This window comes from Myotis daubentonii, chromosome 4 (assembly GCF_963259705.1).
Source record: "Myotis daubentonii chromosome 4, mMyoDau2.1, whole genome shotgun sequence".
In the NCBI taxonomy this organism is placed as follows: domain Eukaryota; kingdom Metazoa; phylum Chordata; class Mammalia; order Chiroptera; family Vespertilionidae; genus Myotis; species Myotis daubentonii.
In genome coordinates, this window is record NC_081843.1 from 61044833 (window position 1) to 61069371 (window position 24539).

General features: G+C 42.7%; 1 long non-coding RNA gene across 1 annotated transcript; it reads left to right on the plus strand.

The window, feature by feature from the left end:
• The first annotated feature begins 2766 nt into the window (after positions 1 to 2766).
• Positions 2767 to 11490, plus strand: LOC132232412 (uncharacterized). The gene is made up of 4 exons (XR_009452422.1): positions 2767 to 2844; positions 6280 to 6345; positions 7568 to 7687; positions 11163 to 11490. It is a non-coding gene; the product is annotated as an uncharacterized LOC132232412 (long non-coding RNA).
• Positions 11491 to 24539: the final 13049 nt, after the last annotated feature.

The following is a 24539-nucleotide window of genomic DNA, read 5'->3' on the forward strand; positions in this document are numbered from 1 at the left end:
ACCAGATTTATTATCAAAAGATTACGACCTAACATTATCGAAGCGGAAGTATTAACAGGATCTGCAGAGGGAGAGGCTGTTCTGATTCCAAGAATTGATTTGTCCCTATCTAACACTGGCCTCCCATTTAAATTGATTCAACGACAGTTTCCCGTGATGCCAGCATTTGTGATGACTATTAATAAATCACAAGGACAAACTCTAGACAGAGTAGGAATATTCCTACCTGAACCCATTTTCGCACATGGTCAGTTATATGTTGCTTTCTCTCGAGTTTGAAGAGCATGTGACGTTAAAGTTAAAGTTCTAAATACTTCATCACAAGGGAAATTAGTCAAGCATTCTGAAAGTGTTTTCACTCTCAGTGTGGTATACAGAGAGATATTAGAATAAGTTTAATCACTTTATCAGTCATTGTTTGCATCACTGTTGTTTTTATATCATGTTTTTGTTGTTTTTATATCATGCCTCTGTTGTTATATCCTTTTGTTACTGTTTATTTATTAATAAATGTATATATTATTTTCATATACATTTTACTAATTTCCTTTCATCCCTCACACTTCTATTATAGAGAAAGGGCAAATAGCAATATTAAAATATTTCTGCTAATTAATTCCCTTTTAATGTGCATGAATTTCATGCACCTTGCTACTAGTATTATATATAACCAGCATTAGGGCTTAGGTTTTTTCCCCCAATAACAGACACAGTTTGAAATATTAAATAGACACACTGCTCTGTAGAAAGGTTTGTGAATTTTGAGGGTTAGATTGCCTCAATGCCCAGGCTTATCTGGGAGGAGGCTCAGACATTATTGTCCTTGCCCCGTTGGTTATCCCTGATTCCTCTGCTTCTCTTACCTACTTCTCTCAGCAGCAATATCTCAGCTCGTTTACAAGACGGAAGATGAGTACTTGTGAATAAACGAAGCGAGCTCCCATGGTGTGTAGGTCAATAGTCCTTTTAAAATGTTTGAGCAATTCTCTCCAAAAGAAGTAGAGTGCCAGAAGCCATGCTGAGCAGAATTCTGAAAATAAGGTTTGTGTTTAGCACTCCATTGTCCTCCAGCCTGCCTGTGACCCTCTCTTTCACCACCTCCCAATAGCACACCGAGCCTTTGAGCTACCATCTGATGCTGAGCGCTTCCCCACTGGACTCATCTACCAGGCCTGCCCTCTAAAATGCTTTCCTACTTCTCGCAGGTACTTGAGCATCTCATAAATTTGCTCAAACTAAAATTTTACTCTGTTAATGTGTAACCATATTACCTTAGGTTCTATATATCACACATATCAAAAACGGGTTGTGACTAGCTTAAGCAGAAAAAGGAAAGGAAATGAATGGGAGGGATGTCTCCCATTCATTTAAGAAGGATTTAAGGAGGAGTTGCATTCCCTAGCCCTGGGAAATGTAGGAAACAGGGTAGACGTGTGCTTAAATCCTACTGAGGGCCTGACATTAACGTGACTCGTATCCATAGGTTTGTTGGAGCTGGATCACCAGGGCTTGGGAGAGCCAGTTAATTTTTTTGGAGTTTTGCAAACCAAATGATACGACATTGGTCGCTTGAAATTGGCCATGATGTACTTATGCCAAGGGCATTGGCAAATGCTACCAAAAGCATCCTCAGCACTCTCCCAATCAGCATTAACTTTCTTCCAAACTTCAAATTCTAAAGAGAGATCATTGGACTGATGCAGTCTAAGTGTCCATTTCTGTGTGAGTTATGTATGACCAGGAAGAGCGGGTTATAATATACAGATATAGCAAATCCTGTATGTATACATCCATGGTGACCTAAGACACACCTGGCAGCTACCCAAGGATTTTCTATACAGTCACTATCCCTTTTTAGATAATATATTTGTATTTTAACCAGGGTTAAGCAATTAGGAAATTGGGAGATATTGAGGCAGGATAGTAAGAAGCTAGGGGGATTCCTTAACAAGTAGAATAAGGGCAACTGAGACCATAGAATTAAACAAGGCCAAACCATCTGAGCAATTTACAGCCAGCTACTGAATCACAAGGTTTTATCTTCCCTCGCCCAGGACATTAAGGAGCAAATGGTTTACATATTTCAAACTGTCCCAGGACATAATGGTCTTGATCCCAGCCCTTCCTCAATGACATTCTTTAAAAATAAAACTAACCAGAAAACAACCCCTGACCCCTTCATACGCACATTGTGATGAATCAACAAATTGAAAAACACACCTGAAAAGCTAATAAATACTCTGTTAAGACCGTCCCTGAGACCTCCCCTAGGATTCCGGCAGGCCAAGGGAGATAAAAACCCTCAAGACAAAGGAGACACGGTGAGCCCTCACAAGAGCACACTACCCACACCTTGTATCTTGGCTGTTTTTCTCCTAAACTCCAAGGGGACCCCACGAGACTTGCAACCAGGGAAGCAGTGGGCAGCAGCAGCTCAACCAGGGCTAACACCCTAAACCTGTCTCCAAAGCCCCCTTTTCTCTGACTTTTCCTCTCCTGTTGCTTCTCCTACCTTAAGCCCTCCCTTTGTTTCACTGCCCCCCCCCCCCCCCGCTTTAATAATCATACTCTCAAAAGCCACCTGGACTCATGTCGTGAAATCTTTCTTACACAAAGTCAAGAACCCACACACTACTGGTGGGCCCTAGGCAGACCTGCCCTGGGCCCAGACCCCATCTAGTTACATTCTGGAGCCCAGGGTGGGCCGGTAGACTTGTTTTCTCTTCTGTACTCTCTTTCAAATCATCTTTCCTGTCAGTTCTCATTGTCAGTGGTGGGGATACACCTGCCAGCTGTGGAGTAAATCCTTTGTCAACACGCACCTGGTCAACGCTAAAACAGAAGGTAAGCCTGACCTCTGGACATAGAATTACCCACCCGAACAACCATCCCTGGGTGACACCTGGGTGATGGGGTCTGGTGAGTCGGGACCCACCCTGATGTCCAAAGGGACCCCTTTCCTCCCCCTTGTTTGGCTAGCATGTCTGAGTGGGGTAAATCCATCCTCCGGGCATCTGGCTAATGTCCTGGTGGTTGATAAGGCCAACCTCAGGGCACCGGGTAAATATGTCCACAGCACATTTCTCTATTCATACTATAACTTCTGGTCCTCTGTCTAAATTACTTATTACCTTGTCATGCCACACCTTATCTTCTGTCACCAGTTTCTCTTTCTTCTGTTTAAACAACTCTTTGGGACACCACATGGAGATTGAGGTCAGTCACATGGCCAGTGATTCAGGCAATCATGCCCAAGTAATACAATTCCAATGGAAACGCTGGCTGCCCAAAGCTCAGGTGAGCTTCCTGGCTGTTGATACATATCACCCATGATGGTGAAATGTTCTGAGGACATGGAAGCTCTGCCTTCAGGACCCTCTCAGACGTTGTGTCTCTTCATTAGGCTGGTCCTGATTTGTATTCTCTATAATAAAGCTGTAATTGTAAGTATTGTGCTTTCCTGAGTTCTGTGAGTCATTCTAGCAAATCATCAGACCTGAGGGGTCTTGGGGGTGCCTGAATGTGTAGCCAGTTGGTCAGAGTGTGGGTGGCAGGGACTTCCCAAACTTACGACTGATATCTGAAGTGAGAGCAGTTGTTTTTGGAGGCTATGCCCTTAACCTGTGACGTCTGCACTAACTCCAGATAGTTAGTATAAGAACTGTATTTCAAATTGTATTGTATTGGGTGTGTGTGTGTGTGTGTGTGTGTGTGTGTGTGTGTGTGTGTGTGTTATGGTGAGTGATTTACTCATTTCTCCCACATTGCTGTTTGGGGCTCAAACTTAGCTTTGTTGCTTCATCTATGAAACCTTTCCAACTTCATGGCAGAGTTTGTAGCTCATTACTTGTGTTCCTAAAGCCTTTTGTTCTTTGTTTTGAAGTTTACCTGATGTATTAAAGTTATTGGTTCAAGTAGCTGAAGCACTCATTTGACAGGGAGCTACTCAAGAATAGGGAGCTTGTTTGATTCTTCTTCAGACCCTCAGGTCCCACTCTAGGACATGAGTGAATAATGAATAAATGAATGAATGAATGTTCAGGTGGAAGACAATAGAGGTAAATCCCTATTCACTGAACTTCAGCAGTTTTTATGATTCACAGAACTCAGGAAAACACTATACTTACAATTACATGGCTTCAAACTGTTTTCATGGATGGATTTGGGAAGGAAATATATGGAAAACAGAAAGGAAATAATAAAACTGGGGAACTTTATCCCACAAATTTAAGAATTCAAATTGCAAGTCAAGTACTATTATATGGCTAACACCTCTAAACCACCAAGTTTCCCAAAACAGGAGAAAGGAAGCCTAGATCAACGGGTACTTCTCAAGTTATAGTGCTGGGACTACTGGCATCCGAATCCCCATGAGGACTGCCTGATCTATTGCAGGAAGGGGGTCCACCTCCTAGCTACTCAGCTGGGACCTCAATTTCTACTAATTGTGACAACCCTTTTAACAATCCAGACACTTGCAGATTACTGCTGGCCTACCATTGGTCTTTAAGTGTTTTTGTTGCAGTTTCCTATCAAATAATTTTGAGAAATTATGTACCTTCCCAACATTTAAAAAATTTAAATCTACACCTAAAGTTTAAATATCCAAAATACTTAGATACTATTAATAGTGGCAAGTGATACCATTTCTGGCATATTGACACTTAAAACTCTTATATTTCATTTTAAAATATGTCCAATGGAATGTGAATGTCATAAGGATTTGTTATCTATCACATCTACACTAAAAAAGATGAACATGTTCTTTTTCTAATAGTTTGAATTTTTTCCTTCTTCCCCACTTCACTTCCTCCCAAGAATATTCATCTAATATATTTTTTGGTTTAATGTTTTTACCTTATCATAATTTTCTGAAACAAAAATACAGACATAAATGGAAGTGGAAATAAAAATTTAACTTCCAGTGACCATAAGGCTCGGTATTTTTTTTAATTGTATAGTTTACACTACTATTACAATCATTATTGATGCACAATTAAGCAAAACAACATAAATATATTGCAAATTTTGACACATAATTAAACATTATGTGTCTCTTAAGGAAATGAATGAGCCTTATTTTTTTAGTTGATATATGTGTGTATACTCTTTATTGCTTAAGTGAGCCAGGATTCAGCTCCAATTATTTCTAGTTTTGATTTTTTTTTTGAAGGATGAGAAACTTTGTTCACATATTGGGAATGTAATGAGTTTTGTTCTAGAAATTTTACTCAGTTATTTGAACTCCTTGCCATTTATGTATGCCCCAAATCACATAGCAACATACCAATAAGAAGTATTTTTAATCATTAGTTAGGTCTTCCTTTAATTTTGTTGAAAACAACGATTTGGAAATAATTTTGAAATGAAAATTAGTTACCCAGTCATTAGAGGTATTGGCTTTCTTAATACTAACAACAGTATTTCACATTTCTCTTTATTTGCCTCATGGAGGTTTTCTGAAGCCAGGAATTTCATCATAGTAAGCTTAGCCATGAACAGAGGGTGGCCCATCTTTGTAAAGTGAAAGCAAGGGGTGAAAGGAGATCCTGTATGACCTTTAAACCACATGAGTGTTCTCAGGTCATGTTGAGATAGGGTACATATAAAATTCAGGTTCTGGAAACTGATTCCATGAGAACCACCTGTCAGCCTGGGTGTCCTTGGAAAGTTTTTGAGTTTCCAGAAGTGTGATTACTCCTGTTGAAGACCCTGACCTAGCTAATAGGCTTCTGATAGCAAACAAATAGGATGGGCCTTCCTTATTTGTGTGCCTTGCTATTGCTGGCTTTTGGAAGGTTTTACTCATGTTTCTGCTGAATTTAGCTGGCATCGTACCATTTAAATATGGTTATATAGGGAAAAGGCACATTATAAACTTAGGCTTTAAAATTATCATAGAAATACTAAATAAAATAATCAGCAATTTAAAAGAAAAAAGCATCTGGTGTTCCTTTACAGGATTTCATGCAAATAAAAGGGTGTGGGGCTCTGTCTGGAATACACCGGATGTGCAAGGCCACTCTAAGCTTGAGCCTAATCGGGGTGCTCAAGGCTAAGATACTATTATGCAGGTGCAAGGTCACCAGAAGCCTTACACTGTGCAGACATGCCTTTCTGTAGAAAAATACTGATGGCAAAGTGCCTCTTTTGTTTGAGCTTGGTTGAGCATGTACATAAGCTGTCGCTGACCAGCCTGCTATGGCTGCTATTATGTGGAATAAAACATGTCCCATTTGCCTGCTTGTACACGCACGTTCTTCCAATTTCCTCATGGAGGAAGGTCACGTCCCTGGCTGAGGAGCTCGCACCCGACAGTTGGCCAGTTGGAGGCAGGATTCTGAGGTAAGTACCCCATCTACCCGGTGGGAGGACACATGGCCCCCGACCAGGTTGTGGCTGCAGGAGTTCAGAAAGAGAAGATAGGTCAACAGCCTCCAGGATTACTGAGACTGTCCCAGGGAGGAGGAATATAATCTTCTCGATGAGGAAAAGGCCGAGGGACCCAGTTAGTGGGGGGACCCGGAGGACTGGAGGCCGCATGTTGAACTTTTTATTGGATGTTAAACTTTTTATTGGTCGCCCAATAAAATTTATTTCCAAATAAAATTTATTTTCAAAATTATTTCCAAAAACTATTTATTGGTCACCCCTCCCCACCCCCCCACCCCCGCCCCCAGCAATGTGCAACATGTGTTGGCAATGGTGGATACGTTTGCAGACTGCAGCTTATTGTATGGCAACCCGGACAGATATACGGTCCCATATAGATGGGTACAGAGGCAGGACTGTCCGTGTGCGGTAGGCAACCATAACACTGGGTATTCGCCGCCTCCCCCGAAGGCCTACAGTGTGTAAATCTCCCCTATACCTGAAGACATCTTGGGAATGGATGTACTGCAAGGGTTAACCATTGCAATGAGGGAGTCAATTCCACCTGTGGGTGCTTGTGATAAAACCTGCCACAAGAGGGCACCTACATCATGCAGCTGTGACTCAGCCTAAGCCCCCACCCTCACCCCTACCCCCACCCCCTAGCTCCCCCACCCTCCCTACCCCCCACCCCCAACCTCGGTGGTGCAAGTGTGCAGTACTGCCTCCCAGGAGGCATGAGGAAATTGGACAATTTTGCAGCTGGCAAAGGCAAAGGCAAAGATCGTTATAGGCCCACACATGGCCCCTACAACGCTCTAATATGGCCTGTGAAGAAACCTGATGGCCGCTGGGGCATGGCTGTGGATTACAGAGAACTGAATACAGTGACTCCCCCAGTGCACTCCACACTGCCGGCTGTAACAGATTTGATGGACCGTTTGACTTTGTCTTTGGGCAATATCACTATGTGGTGGATTTGGTTAATGCTTTCTTTTCCATCGATATAGCCCGGAGAGCCAGGAGCAGTTTGCCTTTGCGTGGACTTTTGTTGTTCTCCCTCAAGGATATGTGCACAGTTCTACCATCTCTCATGGCCTGGTGGCCCAAGATTCAGCCACCTGAGGCAAGCCTCCCACAGTGACAATGTTTCATTATATTGCTAATGTCATGCTAACCTCTGATTCTCTTTCAGATCTGAACACAGCTGCCAGTAGCCTGCGGCAGGCATCGGGCTTCTGGAGATGGGCAGTGAACGACTGCAAGGCTCAGGGACCTGGCTTGTCTGTCAAATTCTTGGGAGTTGTCTGGTCGGGTAAGACCCAGGTGGTGCCCAAAGCAGTCATTGACAAAGTGCAGGCTTTCCCCCGTCCTACTACAGTGAGACAGTTACAGACCTACTAGTCTTTGAGGGTATTGGAGAGTATTCATTCCCCACCTGGCGCAATTGTTGCGGCCCTTGTACCAGTTGTCCCGGAAGGGAGCGGCGTGGAACTGGACTCGAGGTTGAGGAGGCCTTTCTGCCAAGCCCAGACCTTACAGGCTGTAGACCCAACACAACCACTGGGGCAACAGCATGGGCAGAGAAGGGTGCCCATTGGGTTCCGGTCTCAGCTATGGAAGAGGGCTGAGTTGGTACTCCCTCACTGAGAAGCAGCTGGCAGCCACTTATGCGGCCTTGCAGGCCTGTGAGGCAATCACGGCACAAAGTAAGGTGCTTGTGAAGACTGCCTATCCTCTAGCCAGCAGCTGGCTTAGGTCCTGAGTGACCACGCCCAAGTTGGGGGTGGCACAAACCCCAACTTTAGCAAAGTGGGGGGCCTATTTGGAACAGAGGTCAGTAGTGAGTACCAGTCCTCTGTCACAGGAATTGCAGACCCTTTGGGTCCTATGACATATGAGATCCTGTCAAGGGATGAAACTCCTCTGGAAGAGTTACTCCCTAGTCCAGGGGTGGGCAACCTTTTTGTGACTGCGTGCCAAAACCAGCAAAATCTCTGACTCAAAATTCTTCTGGTGCCAACCCTAATTTTTTGAGAACATGTTATGCCTACTTGATATCTCTCTTTTTATTTTTTTTAATATATTTTATTGAGTTTTTACAGAGAGGAAGGGAGAGAGATAGAGAGTTAGAAACATCGATGAGAGAGAAACATCGATCAGCCGCCTCCTGCACATCTCCTACTGGGGATGTGCCCGCAACCCAGGTACATGCCCCTGACCGGAATCGAACCTGGGACCTTTCAGTCCGCAGGCCGACGCTCTATCCACTGAGCCAAACCTGTTTCGGCTACTTGATATCTCTTAAGGCAGTGATGGCGAACCTTTTGAGCTCGGCGTGTCAGCATTTTGGAAAACCCTAACTTAAACTCTGGTGCCGTGTCACATACAGAAATTTTTTGATATTTGCAACCATAGTAAAACAAAGACTTATATTTTTGATATTTATTTTATATATTTAAATGCCATTTAACAAAGAAAAATCAACCAAAAAAATGAATTCGCGTGTCATAGGTTCGCCATCACTGTCTTAAGGTGTACGTATGTGAAGAACTTTGAAGAAATAATAAAATTCATTCGAGCGACAAAAACACAGTATATGATGATGAAAAATACATTTATTTTTTAATGTATACATGTACACTGATAGTCCGACAGAAAACTTTATGACTCCGTTTGATATTATCAGTGGGACTTTTGCTGCTGCATCACTGATGACAGAGATTTTACATCAGGTTTATATTTCGTGACCTTCAGAGATATGCACGAGCTACTACTTTCATCCGTCAGGCTACTCCTATTACGAGACTTAACAAAATTCATCACTGAGAACAAAGATTCACAATTGTAAATGGAAGATTATAAGAGAGGGTTTCGCGTGCCCGCAAAAGTTACTGGCGTGCCATGTTTGGCACACGTGCCAGGGGTTGCCCACCCCTGCCCTAGTCCGTTCTGAGAGGGCATGCCCCCCCTTCTGGAGACCATGTGGTACACGGACAGGTCAAGTAGGGGAACCCTGCTACATGGACGGCAGTGGCTGTCCGTTTGGATACAGACAAACTGTGGTTTGATTCTGGTACTGGGCAAAGTGGCCAATGGACTGACCTAAGAGCAGTCTGGATGGTTTTGACAAAGGAGCCTGGCCCTTTGGCAATTGAGACATTCAGCTGGGCTGACTTAAAAGGCTTAGCTTTATGGTTGCTGCAATGGCACAAGCAGCAGTGGCTGGTAGGATATAGTCCCGTGTAGTGACAGGAAATGTGGAAGGACATATGGGAAGTAGGAACTTCCAAACAAGCAATAATATACCATTTGAGTGGCCATGGACCACTGCTAGCCCCTGGGAATGATGAAGCACATGCCTTGGCCAGGGTCTGGGAGGTAGTACCTTCCCCTGAAGATCGGCCTTGGTGGCTCCATCGGAAATTGGGGCACGTGGGACCACGGACAATGGTGCGGGTAGCTAAGCGATGGGGCCTGGTCCTATCCACGGGGGAAGCCCTGGCTGCAGTACGAGGCTGTCCCCGCTGTGCTCAGACACCCCGCCCTCCCTCCCCCACCCCCTCACCCCTGCCGATATGGCCTCCAGGGGAAGGAGGGCCATGTCCTCAGAGGAGGGGCCCCCGTGCAACATTGGCAGGTGGATTTCACTGGGCTTCTTCCTCCAGACCAGGCTTTTAAGTTTTCCCTGACGGCTGTGGACACTGCCACCAGCTCCTCTTTGCTTAGCCTGCAAGGGAGGCCACCCAACGGACAGTCGTCTGAGGCGTGGAACACTTGGAAGCCACCTATGGGCCACCTAGGCGTAGCAAGTGATAATGAAACCCATTTCACAGGGAAAGAGGTACAGAGCTGGACCAAGGCCCAGGACAGAGCTTGGCAGTTTCACGATCCATATCATCCCCAAGCTGCTGGGATGATTGAATGGTATAAAGTCCTGTTAAAAGACAAGCTCCATCAGGGGTGGACCCACCTAGCTTAAAAGGTTAGGCTAGAGTAGACTCATGGTCGGCGAACTGGAGCTCGCGAGCCACATACGGCTCTTTGGCCCCTTCAGTGTGGCTCTTCCTAAGCCTTAGGAGTACCCTAATTAAGTTAATAACAATGTACCTACCTATATAGTTTGAGTTTAAAAAATTTGGCTCTCAAAAGAAATTTCAATCGTCATACTATTGATATTTGACTCTGTTGACTAATGAGTTTGCCGACCACGGGGCTAGACGATTGGATACCGCCATCGGATTGCTGAATGAGCATCCAGGAAGATGGCTGCCTCCCCATTAGAGTTAATGATGCAGAGGTATCCTCAGACACTGCACAGGCAGGCAAAAACAACCAATGAACTATTACACTCCAAGGTACACCCATCTGGAACTTTGCCGCTGCCTACACCTGCCCCCTTGGCAGAGGGGGAGGAAGCAGTGTGGACCTGGCCATGGGCTGTTACTGGGGAAGGGCCCTGGGTAGCCCTCCTATCCCCTTGGGGAAGCAGGTATGACTACAAGTTACATTTGCACCCCTTAATCCAGCCCTGGCCTGTAACCGGGCAAGTCAAAACTGGTAAACACAGGAAGGGAACATTGTTAAAAGGAGCTTATGCTATTGCCCTCTGGCCAGTGCCAGATTTCCCATTGCTTCCCCTGAGAAAGGGGAGATCCTGTTTGGTATCACCGGCCAGGTCATCCTCCGATTCCAGCCACAGTGCTGGGGAGACACAGTTGCTGGCATCATGCCGGAAAGCCGTGATCTCCCTATGATGGTCTCAGTTTCTCTTTTGTCTCTTCCACCAGGGTGAGCTTGGCTAACAGCGTAGTGTCGTGGGTACACACCTATGCTCGAGTACACAATGTCTCCCATTGTTGGGTGTGCACAGAGATTCCCCCAGGACAGGCCGGCGGATTTCCATCGTGCATCCACCCGGCCACCGCTGCCAATTGGATGTGGCTAGCTGACCAAGACTTCGGCAACGCCTCCTGGGACTCTGTGTGTCAAGCCATCGAGACTTTAATCCAGCGGGACTATGGCAATGCCCACCCCTTTATTGGTTATGCAGTGTGGAACGGTTGGGGGTGGCTGTTAGGAGAGCAAGTAGAATTAAGAGAGCCTACAGACAGGTATGCGGAGCAGCAGCGAAGCAGTAAGAATCACGTTGTTGGCTGGCTGCCTTCAAACTTATGTCGTAACATAACCATTAATGTTGAGGCCCAGAAGTGCCGGAATGGAAAGCGTTATACCGGCACAAAACCTGCAGATATGATGATGCCAGGATTCTTATGGGTGCGTGGAAGGTATGGCTGGCCCTACCTCCCAGCGAATTGGTCGGGTCGATGCACCTGGGGAAGGCCCTACATCCTTGGGCGAATTCTCAAGACTTTAGGAGAAATTCCCCATAACTGGGACTCAGTATGCCACCGGTGGCATCCTGTTAAACGGACTCCCTGGTGGTGTTACCCCTTAGCTGTATTCCTCCCTGTAGCAGGAACAATTAAGGTAGAGTTAGAAGGAACAGCTTTAGTGGAGCATACAGCCAAAGCCTTGAATCAGACCCAGCAAGCCCTTACTTTAATGATGGGTGAAACGACACCGATGCAAAAGGTGGTGCTGCAGAAGAGAATGGCACTGGATTTTTTAACTGCTGCAGAATGCTGTACATATATGCCTGATAATCAAGGGAATGTAACCAGTGCCCTAGAAGAGATAGATAGGGAAGTACAAGCCCTGTCCCATTACCCCCTCAACGTTTGGTGGTCAGGATCATGGCTCTGGGCATTTGGTTCTATTGGAGCTGGAGTACTGCTCATGTCATGTTGTAGTTTGTATTACTGTTGTGGTTGGTCTCCGTGCCCAAGGTTCTAGAATATGGGCAAGAGCACCCCATAGAAACCATCCGGTGTAAAGGGTGGAGTGTGGGGCCCTGTCTGGAATACACCGAATGTTCAAGGCCACTCTAAGCTTGAGCCTAATCGGGGTGCTCAAGGCTAAGATACTATTATGCAGGTGCAAGGTCACCACAAGCCTTACACTGCTCAGACATGCCTTTCTGTAGCAAAATACTGATGGCAATGTGCCTCTTTTGTTTGAGCTTGGTTGAGCAGATATATAAGCTGTCACTAACCAGCCTTCTATGGCTGCTATTGTGTGGAATAAACCATGTCCCATTTGCCTGCTTGTACACGCATGTTCTTCCGATTTCCTCATGGAGGAGGATCACGTCCCTGGCTGAGGAGCTCGCACCCGACAATGGGATATTCTATTTTATTGTTATTTCTGTTCAAAGATATACAATAGGAAATGCTGCCCACAAGATAGGTATTTGAGGCCAGCATTTGGGCCTCTCTGTGGCTTTTGTTGATATATTTCAGGATCTCTGTAGCAATTCATGCCTTTTAATGGGGCAGTGTCCAGTTCTCAGTTATTAGGAACTTGACAGGTTCTTGTGGACCCATCACATGGCAAGAATCACTCAGCAAGCCCCAAAGCAGTTAGGGGAAGGAAGCGCTGGTAGGGGGAGGTAGTGTTGGATGAAGCTGCGGAGACCTGAAATAGTCTTGTGTGTCCTTTAAGGCATGGCCACAAGGAATAGGTGTTCTTTTGTCTCCTTTCTGTAGTCAGTTGGGCATAGAAGACAAATTCTTAAGTAAAAAACTGAAGTGCTTCCCTCTGATTCAGGAATAAAAATATAAAACTGTTTTTTTCTGGAATTGGTTGCTTTTAATCTTTTAATAGCAGTTTCCATATCACTTCTCCCCTTCACCTCACCTTCTTTCATAATGAAATCCCACTTTAATTGCACATGTAGTTGAGCTATTGAAGAACCAAAGCAGCTTTTGTCATACCCTACTTGGCAACTCCAGTTTTCTCTGAGCTTTCTGGAACAGTCAGCAGAAGGCTTTTGTCTTTCTCAATAGGCAATGTCATGATTTTACTTCAAGCCACAGATAATGACGTAATGTTACTTTTCCACTGATATCAAAGCAAACTTTTCAACCACCAGAATACTCGTAACAGCCCTGTAGTATTCCTTAAGATCTAGAAGTGTTAACATACAGCAATTACTAAAAGCCTTCATGCTAGTGGTACTAACCTACCTGTGTGCATAAGAATCATGTGTGGTGCTTCTTTAAAATGCACCTTTTTAGTCCCCTAATCAGATTTTGATTCAATGGGTCTGTAAAACTGCCGATTACTAGGTAATTATCTCATATTTCTTGGTGTCAACATCTGTATCTCATAACAAACAAAACAAAGAAATGAATCCTCATTAGATGATTTATACAGTATGGGTTAAACATAAGGCAGTGATGATTTAGTAATAACAGTGAAATAGAAAAATTATTCCTTCACACAGCATCAAGTACTTCTAATGGTCACATTCAGGACCTATTTTCTATGTTCTTTACTGAACAAGTTCAGCAAATTGCAGCTACCGCTGATTTGGATCGATTTTATTTTGATTGTCCTGTCTTTCTTTATTCTTCCCCTAGTACAGCGGTTCTCAACCTGTGGGTCATGACCCCTTTAGGGGTTGAACGACCCTTTCACAGGGATCGCCTAAGACCATCAGAAAACACATACATAATTACATATTGTTTTTGTGATTAATCACTATGCTTTAATTATGTTCAATTTGTAACAATGAAAATATATCCTGCATATCAGATGTTTACATTATGATTCATAACAGTAGCAAAATTACAGCTATGAAGTAGCAACGAAAATAATTTTATGGTTGAGGGTCACCACAACATGAGGAACTATATTAAAGGGTCACGGCATTAGGAAGGTTGAGAACCACTGCCCTAGTAGATTGTTTTACTGTGAACCAGGCCATATGAAAAGTTCAAGCCTAGTAGTTCACTTATTATTCCACAATTTAGCAAAGAATTTAAAATTCCTCATATTGAACATGGTCTGATAACCGTGTTGAAATGAAAGAAGGAATCAACATTAATGACATGCCCACTATGCACAACACTCTTTCTGGCTGAAGTTATTATTTCCATTTCATAATTTAGAGGACCCAGGCTAGAAAGTGTAATGGACTCTCATAGATAGAACGAGGCAGAGCTAGAATAGAAACCCAGTCTATTAACGGCAAACCCAGGAGGTAAGGACACACATTTCTTGGCAAAAAGAAAACTAATGTTGTGGGGGAGCACAGGACTTGTTTGGAAAGTATGTAAGAAGAAATCCTCAAAAGTTCGGGGGCCTCTAGGGGAATTTTGCTGAAAGGCAGCAGACCCTGCCTTGACTTTTCCAAACAAGTTTGAGCCCCTGGGTGTTTACTTAGACACGTCCTTGCTTGAAGAACACTACGGATGCATGTGTTTTCTCAAGGATGATTACCCTGCTGATAGTATCTAATAGTTAATTTTAGTTCAAGCTGTTGTTACAATAAAAGCCTAAGGAGGCAGGCAAATGGGGCTGCTTGGTTCCTATAACCAAGCAGTCCCTTAGCCCTCTCTTTCACAGAAACATGTCAGAGTAATCCATTCATCCGTCGCTCAGGGTCTGCTAGTCAATCCCGGCATAATGTATTGGAGGAGATTCTTGTGACAGAGTGAAGTAATCAAAAACATTTCTCTCTAATGAAATCCCACTTTAATTATAGATGTAATTGAGTTACTGAAGAACCAAAAATCCAGTGATACTAACAATTTAATTGTTTCTTTCTGTGAAGCTATATACAAGATTTTGAGTTTCAACATTTGCAACAACATGAATGCACCTTGAGGGTGTTATGCTAAGTGGAATAAATCAGACAGAGAAAGACAAACACTATATGATCTCACTTATATGTGGAATCTAAAAAGCCAAATCATAGCAACAGAGAGCAGAATGGCGGTGGGATGGATGGAGGAATTGAGGAGATGTTGGTAAAGGGGTATAAACTTTCAGTTAGAAGATAAATAAATTGTAGGAATCTAATGCACAGCATTGTGATTATAGCTAACAATACTATTGTGTACTTGAAAGTTATAAGGTCTTAAGCGTTCTCATAACAAGAAAGAAATTATAATGTGGCATGATGGAGATGTTAGCTAACACTACAGTGGCAATATACAATATATAAGTGTATCAAATCAACATGTCATACACCTTGAACTTATACAGTGTTATATGCCAATTATCTCTCAATAAAACAAGACCTATAAATTAAAGACTTGACCCTGTAATAGATAGAAAACAGAAGGAACTTGGGGTTAGACATCACAAGAGGCAACAGAGATGGTGTCCATGTTTTTAGTGGCTCTGTTCTTTGTGTGCTTAGTAGAAAATTTTTATTTCTTTATACATTCCAGGCTCAAATTTAAAATAATTTACAAGATGAGTGTGTTTCATTTAGGCCTCATTTATCACAGTAGCTTTAAATAGGTTAGTCTGTGAATTAAAAAGTCTTATTTGGAAAATAATTATGAAACCTAATAAGTTTGACTTTAAATCAGCCCTGTAGAAAAATTAATGATCAGCATTTTGGAATGAAATACCCTTCTATTACCCTCACGGGGTTTCAACCAGTGCAGGGGTCAGCATTTTTCAGATAAGAATTTGGGAACTTCAGTTTTATGCAGGGGAATGAATACCTTGCAGGGGGTACAGGGGAAGGGGAAAGGTGAGGTGGAGGGGAGAAGTGAAATGGAAACTACTATTAAAAGATTAAAAGCAACCAATTCCAGAAAGAAAAAAAAAACATTTTTATATTTTTATTCCTGAAACAGAGGGAAGCACTTCAGTTTTATTTTTAACTTAATCACTTGTCTTCTATACCCAATTGACTTCATAATGGAGACAAAAGAACACCTATTCCTTGTGGCCATGCCTTAAAGGACACACTACTAGACTACTCCAAGCTTTCACAGCTTCATCCAACACTATCTTCCCCTACCTGTGCTTTATTTAGTAAATTCCAAGCAAAAGCCCAGGGAAGATCTGTTTAAAAGCTGTGATTAGAGCTTGGGCTAGACTCAGAGGGAGGTCTTAGATCCCCAAATTCTTTATGCAATTTTAAATGTTAACTAACATTGTGACAATTTTTAAAATTCTGTCCACCACCCTCCTCCTTCCAATACTACTTCATAATGACCATGGGTGTTTGGGCCTTGTGGGAATAGAGGCAGGGATTATTTTTATAGCTACATCCTGCACCAATAAACATATCTAACAAACATTTCTATAACCAGTTTATTTCAACTTCAGGGTATAGTTTTCTCTACAATTAGAAAAACTGACCCATCTCTAATGGCCAATTAATCTCAAAATGAGGGTAAGAAAACCAAGGGGACATGGTGAGCCGGTGGGCCTCCTGGGGAAGAAAAACCACACAGTCAAGGCAGGGGTCAAAAATTCAGATATGTTCAAGGGTCCAGCGGGTAATAGGAATATAAAAATCTAATGCAATAAAATGGTTAGAAGTGATGTGCTGGCCAACTGGAGAATGCACAGCCAATTCGCGTTTCAAACAACACCATGCTGGCTGAACCGAGTGGCTACATTCACTGCACCATGATACCCATTGGGGATCCTTATTTTAAAGAAGTCCTATATAAAAGGGATTAAAAGGAATATGGTTTATTTGACTGGGGTGAAGATCCCTGAGTTTTACTTCTTTTTGCTTTTCCTAAATAAATATTAAAAATAAAGCTTAGGGAAAGGTCAGGCCAGTGAATGAACAAGGAGTTACCAGCAACTTATTTGAAGCTTCCCAAAGTTCTCCCTGCCCCAATTCCCTCTTTTTTTTAACAAAAAAATATTATTTTTATTGTTGAAAGTATTACAGATGTTTACCCTTTCCCCCATTGACCTCCTCTACCCCTTCTCTTTACCCGATTTCTCTTCGTCACTGGTTTGCCACAGCATCTACGACTAGGCCCAATGCAGTTGTGCTGAGGGAGCCAGGAGAGTGGAGGGGACACCAGTCTATCACAGTAGTTTTAAGAGCAAACATGAGCTTGACAGATATTTAGCTGTAGTGTAGCTGACTGCCCACAGCCAGGTCGTGAGAAACATAAAAAAACATCAGATTTTCATGCAGCAAATGTATTTCAAAAGAAATTAAAATCTCTGACCAGTTAGGAACACTGACAGCATGGGAACACAGGAAATAGGAGGACTGGGGGATGAAGGATGGCCAGGGGGCTGGTGGTGGGGAGTGAGTGACACATCAAATAACTAAACTAATGTTAATGAGCATTTATTCTATGCCACGAGCTTGGTGCTGGGGATACAAAGCTAAATAAGCACACAAGGCAGACTTGTAGCTAACTACAATATTTCATCAACTCTGTGACTTGCTTTTCTCATATTTAAACATCTTTGAAATTGATTGGCATTTCACAATTTTATTGGTGGTGCTTCTTTTTCCCTCCTTTTTACAGTGGTTCATAAAATAATTGCATCTGTTACAAGAGAAGAAACAGGGTAAATGATTTTGACATATTACTACTGAGTAGGAAGAATAATAGTTAAAATGTATTATATAGATAATAGTTAATATTGAAAACTATAGTCGGGGGAATAACATGTGAGGTCACTGTATCTGTTCTTCCCTTCCTCTTGCTTGTTCTCACTCCTCTAATTCAATAAACATTTATGGAGCACATTCTGCAGGCCAAGTTCTCTGTTAAGCCCTGGGCATTTAATGGTGAAAAGAGACATGATTATCCATCAACTGGATCTAATTGACATTTATAGAATACTTCATCTAGCAGCAGCGGAATCCACATTCTTCTCCAGCTCACATGGAACATTTGCCAAGATAGACCACATTCTGGACCATAAAGCATACCTTTCCAAATTTAAAAGAATAAACATCATATAAAGTATGCTCTCAGACCAGCATGGAATTAAACCAGAAATTAATGACAGAAAGATAACTGAAAAATCTCAAAGTATTTGGAGACCAAATAACATTCTTCTATATAACACATAAGTCAAAGATGTCTCAAGAGAAATCAAAAGTATTGAACAAAATAAAATGACAACCTATCAAAATGTGTAGGACACAGTAAAAGTACTGCTTAGAAAAAAATAGACACGGGTCGGCCTCATAGAACTTACAAAATAGCTGAGCAGACTGACTAAGATCAAGGAAACAGAAATTTTGTAAAAGAATAAAAAAAATGTGATTGTAGCTGTGTTAACGAATAAAAGGTATGTGACTAGTTTTTGTTAAGGTGGTCAGAGAAGGGACATTCAAGTTGAAATCCAATTGTTGGGAAAGGCTGGGGGTGCGGGGGGGAGCATTTTCCAGGCTAAGAGAATAGCATGTCTGAGGCAGGAAACAGCTTAGCCTGTTTGTGGAAATGAAAGAAGGTCAGTATGGTGAAACATAGCAAAGAGAAAAGAGATGTGAGATTATCTGTAAGGGCATGCAGGGCTAGATTACACAGGGTCCTATAGACTTTGGGAAGTGTCAAGAGAAGCCATTGGAGTTTTTAATTAGGAAAATATGATCTGATCTTTATGTGGAGACAGAACTCCAGGGCCAGCAGAAGAGGCATTCGGGTGCTGGTTCAGGCCTAAGAGGCAGCCACCTGAGTCCCCAAGCCAGGCTGCCAGTGGAACATCTGAGGAATCTAATTTCTGAGGTGATTCATGTTCTCAAGTGGGTCTGGCTGAACATCTGAACATTGGGCTTTGGGTGTGAATATAGCATGTTAATTCTTAAATTCAATCCAGCTGGCAAGGCTGCCTGTGCAGTTACATAGCCATGACAGGCACTGGTACAGAGGACACTGACCCATAGAACTTTCTTACTTAGAACTCATAACAGGATTGATTGGGCAGGAGCAAAATTTGATGCTTCCCTCTGCTTCAAGATCAGCCCTGAATGTCCCCTTCAGCTGCTAAAGTGGTCCAGGTAGGAAAGAGAAGGAAGTGTTTGGGCACCAACACAAGCAAAGGTGACCAGCCCAGATGTGTCCATTTTAGTAACTCCAGCCATGGCCCTGTCCCTTCAGGAAGACGAGCTTACTTCAACAACACTATTTCTGAGCTTCATTTTGGACTCCTGGGTGGAAGAAGCCTTTTGTAGGTTCCCAAAGAGCTGGCTGCCCATGAAGGGGTCCCTCAAAATCTACCAAAAATGTCTTTTAATCTACTGTTGGAACACATGATATGAAAGTAACTTGGACACGATATCAGAGCCACACAAAAACTAGACATGGTATTGCACAGAGTCAGAGGTAAAACAAATTCACGAAAACCAGTCATGGAAGTGCCAAGGAATTATGGGAAATCAAAGACAACCAAGTGCAGTGCCAAAGAATCATGAGAAAGGTGGACATTTCATTGTAGACTACACTTAAAAGAGCCCTCAGGAATTGAATTATAGTCACAATATTTGATATCTTTAGCAAGGTTCTGGGTCAAAGATATGTCAAATATCTCTCAAATATCTCATAGTATTTTTTTCTTTAAAAAGTGGGAACCTGCCTGGCTGGTATGGCTCACTGGTTGAACATTGACCCATGAACCTAGAGGCCCCTGGTTTGATATCCGATCAGGGCACATGCCCAGGTTGCAGGCTTCACCCCCTGTAGGGGGCGTGTAGGAGGCAGCTGATCGATATATCTTTCATTGATATTTCTCTCTATCCCTCTTCTCCCTCTCTCTCTAAATCAATAAAAATATATTTTAAAAATAAGTGGGAGCCCATTGCTAGCTAGCAATGACAGAGCTAAGGCATGCTTGAGTTAGGGGGTAATCTCAGGAAATCAGAGAGGGATCAGACAGGGGAGCTACTTTGGTTCTTCACAGTGTCAGACTTGGTTGGCACCTATATCTCCTCTTGCCCTCAGAGAGAAAAAGCAAGACCATTTGGGCTGAGAGTTGGATGAGTTACTAGTAAGAGAAGCAGGGACTAGAGAAAGTTCAGGCAAGTAGAATAACATGTATAACATGGGGAGCCGGAAGGACACCATGCAGTAAATAAGGCTATTGGGATTGGAGTGCAGAGAAGAAAGTGAGAAATGAGACTCCTCAGGTTTGGGTGGAGAACGGAACACAGACCACGTAGTGTCTCGTTTAGCAAGGGAGAGAAACAGGGAAAGGACGCAGTGACTCACACAGCGGCCACTGTCCAGTTTCCCTCCTTAAGTGTGCTACTTCCCAATGTTGGCGGAGGAGAGGGTGTTTAGTGAGAGGAGAAGAGCCCTGAGAATAGGTTAGAATTGCATTTTCCCCAGTCGAGCCTGAGATGGGACCACAGCCCTGGATGACTCCTTGATGGCAGCCTTGTGAGACCCTCAGTGGAGGCAGCTGAGCTGTGCCTGGACTCCAGACCCAGAGAAACTGTGAGGCAACAAATGGGTTGTTCCAAGCTGCTAAATTTGTTATGTAGCACAGAAAACTAATACAGTGTTCTGAAGAGGACCTGTCTTGTCCCACCCACAGACCAATCTAAAGTCCCATATGAAAAAAAATCTTACCTTCTATTCACACTCTTTCTCCACATGTTCGTCTGGCTGAATCCAGTTACGGCCTCTCTGCTTAAGACCCAATTTTTGGATCTCTGCTTGCTCCTATTTGTAATGATACCTTCTTTGAACTGTTTCTAGGTTTCTGGATCACCTTTTCCCTGGACAATATTTTCAGTTCTGCTTCCTCCCACCCCATCCCTACCACATGCCCCTCCCCACCTTTGTCATCACAGTAGTTGCTCTGTCTTAATCCCTGGCCAAATTCTGGCTTCCTGGTTTACATTTCTGGGCCCCATGCTTGCCTAGGATGGAGGGTTAGACAGACAATAGTATGGAAAACAGATTGAAGAAAGAGGAGAAATTAGAAGTTAAAATACTAGTTAAGAGGATGTTATACTAGCACAGGAGAGATGATTATAGTCCATGGGAATGGTAAGGAAAAGAAAGAGTCAAAATATACTTCTGTTGGAAGTAATATTGACAGGACCTGGTGAGGTTGAGTGGTGAAGGAATGAAGGAGCTAGATGATAATGTCATGCTAATGGGTAGCTTGGGTAACTAGGTTGAAGGCAAGATCATAATCACACTTGGAAAAGTCTAACTCTCACCTATCCCTTTTAAACTAAGATGGCACACAAGTAAACCTGCACCGAGAGAGATTTGAAAAGCAGGAGTACTTAATCTTGAGAATTCACCACTAACCCAGCTCTACCAGTTCCTAGCCATATATCCTACAAGTTACTTAACCTTGCAGGGCCTCCGTTTTCTCCATAAAAACGATACTGGTAGCATACCTTATAGTGTTGTGAGCATTAAAGGACCCTCTTCATATAAAGTGCTTGGCATGGCAGTTGGCACTCAGAAATGCTCAAAATATACCAGTTCTTTTTATTAAGATGTGCCCCTCTAGTCCACTCATGTTTTAATCAGTCTCAGATTTTCTACTGCTTTGAGATCTCCTTTTTAAACTGCAGTAGTCCTCCCTTATCCAACGGGGGTACATCCTAAGACCCTCAGTGGATGCCTGAAACCATGTATAGTAACAAACCTAATAGTATATACTATTTTTTTCCTATATATACATACATACCTATGATAAAGTATAATTTAAAAATTAGCACAATAAGTGATTAACAATAATAACTACTAATAAAATGGAGTAATTGTAAGAGTATTCTGTAATAAAAGTTATATGAATGGGTCTTTCTCCCTCTCTCTACTAAGTGACTAACCAGTGGGGAGTGGAAGCAGATACAGCATGGAGATGCTGGACAAAGTGAAGATTCATATCCCTGGTGGGCTGGAGAAGATTTCTTCACACTACTCAGAATGGAACTCCACTTAAAAGTTATGAACTGTGCCCTAACTGGTTTGGCTCAGTGGATAGAGCGTTGGCCTGCAGACTGAAGGGTCCCAGGTTTGATTCCAGTCAAGGGCATGTACCTTGGTTGTGGGCACATTCCCAGTGGGGGGTGTGCAGGAAGCAGCTGATCAATGTTTCTCTCTTATCAATGTTTCTAACTCTCTATCCCTCTCCCTTCCTCTCTAAAAAATCAATAAAATATATATTTTTAAAAAAGTTATGAATTGTTTATTTGCGGAATTTTGCATTTAATATTTTAAAACTGTGGGTAACTGAAACTGCTGGGAAAAAAATGGATAAGTAGTTCCTCCTAGTTTTCACTGAGCTCCTAGGTTAGGCTTGTTTTACTTGCTTTGACTTTGGCACTCACCTAGTTATAGGCCATGACAGCCAGTCCCTGGTCATAGAGAAGGAACCCCTCTGCCCCTGGCCCTTTTCTTCACGTTGTACTTCCCCTGGGTCCATGGGACTGAATGCCAGGCCTGCCTGTCTTCTAGGTCTGCCACCAGAGAAAAGAATCAAAAAGGGAAGACAGAAGAAGGTTATGAGTTTGTGAGGAACAAGGGCAGTCTCTTTTGGAGTCTGTTTATAGAAAATCCAAGAGAATGTTCCAGAGTTAAGTAGTGTTTATACTGATCTAGAATTGAAGAGAGAAATCCAAGTACAGTCAGGCCTCTGTGTAGGTGGGTTTCACATCTGCAGATTCAACCTAAACACAGATTGAAATATTTTTAAAATCCCAGAAAGCTCCAAAAAGCAAAACATGAATTTTCTGTGAGCCAAGCACTGTGCTGAATCCACACGAATGAAATTATATGTAGGCAACTCTTGCTGTAGCCTCTATGCAAATATAGGTTAAATGCAACCACTATACCATTTTATTTAAGGGACTTGAGAATCCATGGATTTTGGTATCCACAGGGCACCCCAAAGATACCAAGGACAACTATAAGTGAGTTTGGGGTTATTAATGAGAGTGGTATCTCTAAAGCCAAGGGAGGTGAGAGATTTCAAGAAAGAAGAGGTTATAAACTACATCAAATACAAAAACCAACAGCATAAAGAATTAGAAAAGACCATTTTGACAACTAATCAATCAGCATTTGTTGTTTGCAGTTTTGCAAAGGACATGACTCCTTTTTTTTTCTTTCAAGACAAATAAAAGAAAATCTCATTTTCAGAATTAGTAGCAGTTTTATAGGACTCACTCTAAAAACTTTTGTGGCCTTACTCATGAATTATACTACCCTCAACAGCTTAAGAAAAACTAGTGATGTTCAAATTACAGCAGACTTCTGCAAGAATTTTCCAAGACTCCAATTTCAAATACCACGTGAGTACATATTTTCTCCCATAAAATGCAGTCAAATGAATGTTAAAACTTTAAGTGACCCCTCAAGATTCTCAATAAAATTCTAGAAATGTAGCTTCAATTTTTTTATTACTTTTTAGATTTTATCACTTCAGAAATTGTGCCTGTGTTGATGAATTGGATGGGGGTGTGGATTCTGAATGGCTGGCCAGGCCCACTCAAGGGTCAAGTGGCTCCTTTTGTCGCATCAGTTCGTGCAATTCTGATTCATGCCTCAGCAAAATTACAAACTACTCAAATAGTAAAAACTGTGAATATTAAATCCATGACTGATTGAAGTCTATTATATGCTCAATTCTTTGTGATGTCCTAGAAGGTGACAATATCTCCCACAAAATACTAGAAGACTGTGCTGAATGAACACAGTGCTGGGAAAGGTGCATGTCCATGATGAGGACTCACCCCTAACTAAACCCTGCTTAAGGGTGATTATTTTGTATGCCACATTTCTAATGCCCATCTCATTTGATCATGTGGTGTTTGAAAAGACAAACCTGGGGCAGGTTTTACTCATTTCAAACTTACAGTAGAACTGAGCTTTGAGGAAGCTTAAAAGCAAGTGGAGCCCTAGCCAGTTTGCTCAGTGGATAGAGCGTTGGCCTGTGGACTGAAGGGTCTCAGGTTTGATTCAGGCCAAGGACACATACCTGGGTTGTGGACTTGATCCTCAGTAGGGGGCCTGCAGGAGGCAGTGGATCAATGATTGTCTCTCATCATTGATGTTTCTATCTCTATTGCCCTCTCCTTTCCTCTCTGAAATCAATAAAAATATGTTTAAAAAAACAAAAAAGCAAGTGGAAAACAACACACCTGAGTGTTATTGGTAGGAAAAGTTTTTGATTCTTCTTTCTCCTTTTCTGACACACACACACACACACACACACACACGCTCACAAAGCCTGCCCTCTGGAACCATAGGTTCTCTTCCCTTCCTGGTCTCACAGTAGTTTTCCTTTGGCTCTTCCCCCTCACAGTGACATTTCTGGGGCTCTCTGGACTACACAGCAGGTGG